Source organism: Polyergus mexicanus, unplaced genomic scaffold (assembly GCF_030449975.1).
Source record: "Polyergus mexicanus isolate NDT 795.1 unplaced genomic scaffold, iyPolMexi1.0 SCAF_20, whole genome shotgun sequence".
Lineage (NCBI taxonomy): Eukaryota > Metazoa > Arthropoda > Insecta > Hymenoptera > Formicidae > Polyergus > Polyergus mexicanus.
The window spans coordinates 1,249,671-1,260,230 of NW_027223340.1; the positions used below are offsets into that span (position 1 = coordinate 1,249,671).

General features: G+C 37.8%; 1 pseudogene; it reads left to right on the forward strand.

Moving 5' to 3' along the window:
* The first annotated feature begins 244 nt into the window (after positions 1-244).
* On the forward strand, positions 245-1,324 carry LOC138941923 (uncharacterized; annotated as a pseudogene).
* The last annotated feature ends 9,236 nt before the right edge of the window (positions 1,325-10,560 follow it).

Below are 10,560 nucleotides of genomic sequence, written 5' to 3' on the forward strand. Positions count from 1 at the left end.
ATGCATCTGGGATTTAACATCATCTCTAGACGACAAAAATGCAATAATCGACATTAGTCAAAATGTACGTGACAAACCGCGAAATAAAGATTTAGATAGATACACATGATGGAAAGAGACATCAAGATAAAATATAAAATCGAGGTAAAGAGGCACACCATGTCAATATTTTTGCCAAGAGTTCCGAGACAAGAGCTATTAATAAGCGCATCTTAGGAAAAATTTTTGGCATAAATTTAGAAATATGGCGGAAAACAATGCCGAACGAATTCTGCGCGAGCAATCTGCAAGGGTGAATTCGATAGAAGAGTACGTTGCGTGGGAGCAACGATGCAACGAATATATCGAATCATTGGAAGAGCAAAGTCGAATCAAACGTCCACGATTATCGATCGGGATTCGACAATCGATGATTATCCGAATCGCACGACTCGACGGATTGAAGCACTCGTTACGCACGCGTTTTGTACACGCGGGTGCAGGATGCAGCACGCGGCAACACGGATTGATCTGGCGAGAGATCGATACGGCGTTCGAGAGCCGCATATTGACTGGTGCGGTTATAAATCATAATCACATCGAGCCTCGCCAATTTTTCGAGGATACTAAAGACATTGTGCTCGAACACGTGCAAACCGTGCTGAAAAAACAATTTAATGTGAAAATTAATACAGTGTTCAATGGTGAATTTGTGACGGGTGATAAACGCGCAAATAAAAGTATCAATACGAGAAACTATGAACTCTTTCGCACAACCGATTTACGCGAATGGTACGAGCGGCGCGTTGTCGAGCCCACTCTAGCATCGCTCGAAGAATTTCAGGAACGCGATAGTAGGTGGGCATTATCACGAATACTCGATTTAAATGTAAATATAAATAAATATAATCCTATGCGCGCGGGATGTCACATAAAATTACGGCGGGCGATAATGATGAAGAGAGCGGTGATCAACGTGCAATCTAATGACAATGCGTGTTTCGCGTGGGCGGTGGTTGCCGCTCTATATCCAACCGAAAGAAACGCGGATCGGGAATCTTCGTATCCTCATTACACGACAGTGCTGAATCTCCAGGACATTGAGTTTCCAGTGATTGTGAACCAAATTAAAAAATTCTAACTTGCCAACGATATCTCAATCAATGTATATAGTATCGAGGAAAAGAACATTGTCCCGATACGTCTGAGTGAGCTAAAAAGAGACAAACACGTCAACTTGCTGTACGTGGAAGACAACAACGTTGGACATTTCGCGTGGATCAAGAATCTATCCAGGCTCGTGAGCTCGCAATTGAGCAAACATAATGATCAAAAATATATCTGCGATCGGTACGTATATATTTAATAAATCACATTGTAGAAATAATGCAACAAAAAATAAAAAGTATTTCTTTTTACCGATGTTTGCACTACTTTGACTCGAACGACAAGTTACAGTCACATACTGTGGACTGTCGAGAGATGAACGAGTGCGCTATCCGATTACCGAGCGATAAGGATAAGTGGCTCGCGTTCAACAATTATAATCGGAAAGAACGGCTTCCTTTCGTCGTGTACGCAGATCTGGAGTGCGTTTTAGAGAAGACGGAGGAAGAGAGAAACTACCAACATCACAAAGTATTTATCATAGCATATTATGTACATTGTTCGTACGATAATTCGTTATCCACGTATCATTCTCATCGCAGTACCGATTGCATGTCATGGTTCGTCGAAGAACTAAAAAATTTAGCGCAACGTGTAAAAAGTATTCTATCAGCTAATGTTCCCATGGTAAATTTAACATCTGATGAATGGCAAAATTTTCATAGCGCGACACAAAATGTCACATTTGCGAGAAACCATTCGTACAAGACGATACACGCGTACGCGATCATTGCCATCTGACCAGGCGATACAGAGGTCCCGCGCATTCAAATTGCAATTTAAATTATAAAGATTCTTTTTGCATTCCAATAGTTTTTCATAATTTATCCGGTTACGACGCGCACTTCATTATCAAGGAAATAGCTACAGCGTTTGAAGGGGGAATCAAGTTACTTCCGATAACAAAGGAAAAATATATATCATTTACAAAAAATGTTAAACTTGCCGAAGAGAAATCGAAAAATCATATTAAATTGCGTTTTATCGATTCGTATAAATTTTTTATAGCTAGTTTCGATAAATTGGCATCATTCTTGAATAAAGACAAACTCACAATTTTAGAATCTGAATTTCAAAATTTATCGAATGACAATTTCAATTTATTAACACGGAAGGGCGTCTTTCCGTACAAATATATTGACTGCGTCGACAGGTTGCAAGATACGAGTTTACCACCGCGCGAATCATTTTACAGTTCCTTGACCGGTGACACAATATCCAAGAGCGATTACGCGCACGCCGAGAACGTGTGGGAGCGGTTCTCCATTCGAACGCTGGGCGAATATAGCGACTTGTATCTCAAAATTGATGACTTGTTATTAGCAGACATTTTTGAAAATTTCCGCGAGAGTTGTATTAAAAGTTATGGGCTCGACCCCGCGTATTACTATACTCTTCCCAGATACGCGTGGGACGCCATGTTGAAGTATACGAATATCATCTAAGAATCGCTTACAGATATCGACATGGTTTTATTTATCGAACGCGGAATACGCGGTAGTTTGAGTCAATGTTCCAACAGATACGCACATGCTAATAACAAGTATATGCAGTCGTACGATTCATCGAAACCTTCAACATATCTCAAGTACTTTGATGTAAATAATTTGTACGGATGGACAATGTGTCAACCCTTGCCCTATGCAGATTTTCGGGAGTGGTGCACTTGGACACAGTATAATTGGACACGGTGCAAATGGACACGTTACAAATGGACACGAGATTTTGCACACGGTTCAATTGGACACAGTGCATTTGGACACAGTAATTTTGGATACAGTAGCTTTTGGACACATAAGAAAATACGCATCGTTTACTTGGACACCGCTCAATTGGACACTGTTCATTTTGACACCGTTCGTTTGGACACAGAAAGATGCGCACCGTTCATTTGGACACCGTTCGTTTGGACACCGTTATTTGCCCACCGTTCGTTTGGACACCGTTCGTTTGGACACCAAAATTTGATTTAAATTATACGACGTAATCCACACCAAATTTTTGTTTTAAATAAGAAATAGGTTTGGGTTAGGTTATATCTTCCGGAAGTGGAGCCCCCCCGCAGGGGGGGCGGAACCCACTGTATCCATGCATGACATCCAAATATGCGAAAGGCTAAACAAAGTGCTAAAAGCAATGTAAAATTAATGACATCAATATCAGAGATATATAAGTATGAATATATTTTATTTTGACAGATATTATAACCTTCAAATGTATCTCCTTTTCACGATTTCATATTTTACATAGATCTACCAGTATAAAGTGTTATAAGAATACTGATTATATTTTCCCAAAATGATTTTTATTTTTCTCCATCTGTTACATATTCAAACAAACAGTGCGCATGTTTCTGTGTACAAATGAACGGTGTCCAAACAAACGGTGGGCAAATGAACGGTGTCCAAACGAACGGTGGGCAAATAACGGTGTCCAAACGAACGGTGTCCAAATGAACGGTGCGCATCTTTCTGTGTCCAAACGAACGGTGTCAAAATGAACAGTGTCCAATTGAGCGGTGTCCAAGTAAACGATGCGTATTTTCTTATGTGTCCAAAAGCTACTGTGTCCAAAATTACTGTGTCCAAATGCACTGTGTCCAATTGAACCGTGTGCACAATCTCGTGTCCATTTGTAACGTGTCCATTTGCACCGTGTCCAATTGTACTGTGTCCAAGTGAAGGCCACTCCAGATTTTCGATGGGTCGACGACGTATCCGATTTTAATATATCATCGATCGCGCTCGATTCGCCTATAGGCTACATCCTTAAAGTCGATATCGAGTATCCGCAACGTGTTCACGATGCGCACACTAACCTACCGAGATGCGTCCATATGCATGATTCAACAAAGGCTACAACTACATACTCACAGTTATCGAGCAAGTATGCGTGGGCTGTACCGCTCAAGAGTAAGAGTGGAAACGAGACGGATGATGCTATCGCAAAGATAATTCGAGACGATAGAAAATGTCCGAAAAATTTTCAAACCGACAGAGGAAAAGAATTTTACAACGCAAATGTACAGAAACTCGTGAAAAAACATAGCATTAATCATTATTCGACGTACTCTATCATGAAAGCCTCGGTCGTGGAACGATTCAACCGAACGTTAAAAAGCAATACGTGGAAAATGTTTACGTTTAATGGAAATTACAAGTAGATCGACGCGTTGTCCCGGCTCGTTAGAGAATACAATGCGCGAAAACATCGCACTATCGGCATGAGACCTATCGATGTTACACCCGCGATCGCCGATAAACTTTTAAATACGGTATATAGCAACGTAAAGATTGCTGCACCTGCAAGTCGCTATATTCGCCCAGCGTTCGAATGGAGAACCGCTCCCACACGTTCTCGGCGTGCGCGTAATCGCTCTCGGATATTGTGTCACTGGTGAAGGAACTGTAAAATGATTCGCGCGGTGGTAAACTTGTATCTTGCAACCTGTCGACGCAGTCAATATATTTGTACGGAAAGACGCCCTTCCGTGTTAATAAATTGAAATTGTCATTCGATAAATTTTGAAATTCAGATTTTAAAATTGTGAGTTTGTCTTTATTCAAGAATGATGCCAATTTATCGAAACTAGTTATAAAAAATTTATACGAATCGATAAAACGCAATTTAATATGATTTTTCGATTTCTCTTCGGCAAGTTTAACATTTTTTGTAAATGATATATATTTTTCCTTTGTTATCGGAAGTAACTTGATTCCCCCTTCGAACGCTGTAGCTATTTCCTTGATAATGAAGTGCGCGTCGTAACCGGATAAATTATGAAAAACTATTGGAATGCAAAAAGAATCTTTATAATTTAAATTGCAATTTGAATGCGCGGGACCTCTGTATCGCCCGGTCAGATGGCAATGATCGCGTACGCGTGTATCGTCTTGTACGAATGGTTTCTCGCAAATGTGGCATTTTTTGTGTCGCGCTATGAAAATTTTGCCATTCATCAGATGTTAAATTTACCATGGGAACATTAGCTGATAAAATACTTTTTACACGTTGCGCTAAATTTTTTAGTTCTTCGACGAACCATGACATGCAATCGGTACTGCGATGAGAATGATACGTGGATAACGAATTATCGTACGAACAATGTACATAATATGCTATGATAAATACTTTGTGATGTTGGTAGTTTCTCTCTTCCTCCGTCTTCTCTAAAACGCGAAAAGATTCGTAATATATTAAATATTAAAAATTAAATTTGTATTAATATAATGTTTTTTTTGTTTCAGAAGGAGCGCCGCCTATATATATATATATATATTTATTATTATTATGTTTTATTATTATATTATTATCATTTTTTTAACACACACACACACACACACACACACACACACATTGTATTATAAACACAAGTATTGAATAAACTTATTATTATTATTATATTAAATAAATATGTCCATTATTTCTGCACCTTCTTCTTTCCTTTTCCGACATGCATGCAAACGCTCTCTCTCTCTCTCTCTCTCTCTCTCTCTCTCTCTCTCTCTCTCTCTCTCTCTCTCCGGAGGAGAAGACGTGTCAAACATCGCTCCGCAAAAGTAATAACTTTTAAACGGTTAAATAGTTACGGGGAGTGATATAAAGTTATTCAAGTCATAGCGGCATAGACCGGCATTAGCCATGAGTGTTATCTAGCCGGGATATGCTGTTTTGTGGGCGTGAGAAGTGCATTTTCTGTTTGGGGCACCAAAGTCTCACACGGAAGGTAGACATTAAAGGTGGACACAAAAGTGCTGACGTGTGACAATGGAACAGAGGTGACTGATCGCTTACGCTGATATTTGCGGTTTCGGCCGATAATTATCGGCATGGACGATGAATATGCTGAATATCGATGCTCGGCATGTAAAAAGACAATAAAAAATCAGGTGGTAACATGCAAGTCTTGCTATCAGGTGAATCGAAGTAAGCTGTTTTACCATCCAGGATGTGTAAGCAAGCATAGGATTTACGATAAAAATCAAGAATTGGTACCGTGTTCTGGCCCATTTGACAGATTTACAATTGAAAGTGAAGCAGACATGAAGAAGGCATCGGCAGTGGCCGGGAGTGGCAGGGACAGGCTAGGATCTACAGGATCTACAGGTTCGTTTACGACGCCAAGTAGTGGAAATAGAATATCAGGAGCGAGTGGATCATCGACTATTGACGTAAAAATAGATTGGCTGGTAAAAGTTGTAAAAGAAATAAAGGATGAAACAGCATGTAAGAAGGAAATTAAAATGATGGTCAAGGAAATAGTTCGTGAAGAATTGGGAAATGTAAAGCAGGAATTGCTGGAAGAGCTGAAAAGAATGATACAGGGAGAAGGAAGTGGATCAACAGGAGGAATACAAAGGAGCTATAGTGAAGCGGTTAAAGAGAAAAAGAAAGAGAATGTTATAATTATCAAACCCAAGATTCAACAAGAGAGTGAAGTTACAAAAAAATTGATAAAAGAAAAGGTAGATATCAAAAACATGGCGATGGGAATAACGAAGCTAAAAAAAGGAAGCAAGGGAACAGTGATCATGGGTTGTGAAACTGGAGAAGAAATGAAAACGCTGAAAGCCACAGTGCAGGATAAACTAGGAGAAAATTTCAAAGTTACGGAATCACCGCAGATGAAGCCTAAAATAAAAATTATCAATGTCAGCGAAGAAGAAATGAGATTGGATGATGATGACTTAATAACTACAATCAAGAAGCAGAATAGAATTGATGCAATAAATGATGGATTCCAAATGCGAATAGTGAAGAAAATAGTTAAAGAAAAAAGAAATGATAGTAATCAACTTAGAAGAAACGAAAAAGAAGAAGGTTCGATAATAATTGAAGTAGATGAAGAAACGCATGAATTGATGTTAAAAAAAGGGAAACTAAATGTAGGATGGAGAAAATGTCCTATATTCAATCACATTAATGTTAAAAGATGCTTTAAATGCTGGGGATACTATCATATTGCAAAAAACTGTACGCGAGATGAAACATGCCACAAATGTGCGGGAAATCATAAAGCGATTGAATGTACGGCAACAAAGAAAAAATGTGTAAATTGTATGTTTAAAATTCGAACATACAACCTGAAGATAAGTGATGAACACGACGCCCTTAGCCCAGAATGTCCAACATTTAAAAGGGCGATACAGGAGGAGAAGAGGAGAGCCGGCTGGGAAGATGCGAAATAGCAACTACAGAAGGAAGCGGAAATAATATTGTATACAAACGCGCAAAGTTTGATGGCGCATAAAGATGAGATACAACATCAGATTATGAAGAAAGTAAATCCAGCATTCATAGCGTTATCAGAGACAAGATTGACCGCTGAAATTGAAGACAGTGAAGTGAACGTGCCAGGTTATAGTATAATTAGATGCGATGCTGAAAATAGAAATACAGGAGGGGTTGTTTTATATATAAGGAATGATGTTAAATATGAAATAGTATTAGTAAAAAAATTAGAATCGAATTGTTGGTGTGCTGCGATTGAGGGGAAAGACAAATTGTATAGAGGAATAATAATGGTAATATATCATTCACCGAGTGCATCGCATGGTGATTTCGTGAGATTTCTGGAGGATATAATAGAAGAGTTAATAATACGGGGAGAATGTATGGTAATAGGAGACTTTAATATAGATATTATGTTAGATTCGTTTTATACAAGGAAGTTACAAACGACAATGTTGAGCTTAGGCATGAAACAATATGTAAATAAACCGACGAGAATTACGAAAGATAGTAAAACAATTATAGATTTAATTTTTGCTAATAATAAAATAGAAGTGCAGGTAATGCATGAACCTAAAATAACGGACCATGCGTGGCTAAAAGTTGAACTGAATGCGAATAAATTTGATAATAAATACAGAGAACTTAGTGTTAGGAATTATAGAGAATTTAATATAGATGAATTTATTAAATTAGTGGAAAATAAATTAGAGAAAAACCAAGATAGGAATATCAGTGTGAGAGCGAAGAAATTTGTTGATAGTATAGTAAATGCGTTGGACGCTACAGCACCTAGAAAAAATTTTAGAATTCCGAGAATATGGGAAGGGAAAAAATGGTTTTCGGATGAAATAAGAGAAGCAGCGGCCAAAAGGAATGAGGCATATAGGAAGGCATTGTATGATGACACGGAACAAAATTGGTTGCAATTTAAAATTGAAAGAAATACAGTAGTTAAATTAATTAAGACAAGGAAGAAAGAATATTATGAAAATATGATAGATCTTAATAAAGAAAATCCTACATCTATGTGGAAAACACTAAAAGAAATAATTAGAGGCGAACCAGGAGGTAAGAGGGAAGTAGAGAATATAGATTTTGAAATATTAGACAGTACTGAAGGATGCAATATAGCAGATAAATTTAATTTATATTATATACAAAGTATTAATAGTATAGTAAAATCTATAAATGGGAGTAAAACTGGAAATGCATGTAAAAGAATTATTTATGTTATTGAAAACGAGGGAATTATGGAAAATTTTGAAATGATTAGTATAGAGCATTTACAGGAAATTGTTATGGGACTACCGAAAAAGAAAGGTACAGAGGAGGGAATAACTAGCGATATATTAAAGACAGCATTTTGCGTAATAAAAGAGGAATTTGTTGATATAATAAATAATTCTTTGAAGGAAGGTTGCTGTCCAAAAGGTTGGAAAACGTCTACAATAATACCGATTCCAAAAGTAGAGAAAGCTAGAAAAGCAAGTGAATTTAGGCCTATAAATATGTTACCAATATTTGAAAAAGTGTTAGAACTAGTAGTTAAAAAGCAAATTGAAACATATTTGGAAGATAACTGTATTATAACAGAACATCAGTCGGGCTTTAGAAAACAGTATTCGTGTGAAACAGCGATTCAAACAGTCATTGATGAGTGGAAATTGATAGTTAGTGAGGCAAAAATGGTAGGGGTAATTTTCATGGATCTTAAGCGAGCCTTTGAAACAATAGATAGAGAAAGATTATTAGAGAAATTATATCAATATGGAATTAGGGGAATGGTTATAGAATGGTTAAGATCATATTTAAAGGATAGAACACAGCAGGTTCAATTTAACAATAAATGGTCTAAATTAATGACCACAGAATATGGAGTACCGCAAGGATCTGTATTAGGACCTTTATTATTTATAGTATATATAAATGATATAATAAAAATCTGTCCAGAAGGATGAAGTATAAAAATGTTTGCAGATGATACGTTAATATATGTAACTGGAGAAAGCAGCGCGGAATTAGAGGGCAAAATGAATATGGCATTTACTATAGTAGAAGAGTGGATGAATATAAATAAGTTAAAAATGAATGCAAGAAAAACGAAATATATGATTGTTAGAAGTATAAGAAAAGAACTGCGAGGTAATATAACATTGAAATGTTTGGATGGAACTGAGATTGAACGTGTGGAAATAATGAAATACCTAGGCATAATTATTGACGATAGACTACGATTTAAGGACCACTGTGATTATATGCTAAAGAAAATAGGGAAAAAAACGAGTTTTTTGAATAGAATAGGTAATTATATATCGGCATACACTAGATGTATTGTATATAAGACAATTATAGCACCTCACTTTGAGTATTGTGCGACGCTGTTAATTGATATGGGAGAAACACAGCTGAGTAAATTGCAAAAAGCACAAAACCGGGCCATGAGGATCATATTGCAATGTGATAGACATACCAAAGTGGAGCGTATGCTGCAAGCGCTGCAGTTTATGTCCATAAAACAGAGGCTATATTATAATGTGTGTATATTTATTTTTAAGGTTTTAAGGAACATGTTACCGGAGCAATTAAGAAATAGGTTAGAAATTGTGGGAAATGAGAGTGAAAGGCAAACACGACAAGCTGGGGATATTGCAATAAAATATCGCAGAACAAGGAGTGCGCAAAAGAGTATGTTTTACGAAGGAGTGAAAATGTATAACGCCTTGCCAGCTGAAATAAAGCGGAATGAAAGAATTGTGCCGTTTAAGCGAATGTTAAAGGAGTATATTGTAATTAATGTAAACTAGATTTGTATTACAAATAGCTGAGAAAGCTAATAAAGATCAATCAATCAATCAAGTGCATGCCTCGCGCTATCCTTCTCCCACATGCATGCAATATCTTCGCGCCATCCTTTTCCCACGTGCATGCAAACGCTATCCTTGTCTTACGCTCATATGGACGCTTCGCGCTATCCTTCTCCCACGCCAATAGAATATCATTAGCGCTATCCTTCTCTTACACATTGCGGACGCCTCGCGCTATCTCTCTAACACCTACTCGCGACATCGTACCTTCGCGTTCCCTTTTTCCCTTTTGACCCCGCGCCTACCGTTCCGCCGCGGCCTCCCTCCCCCTCTCCGCTGACCCCTGCCATCCGTTCCGCCGCGGTCCCCCTCCCGC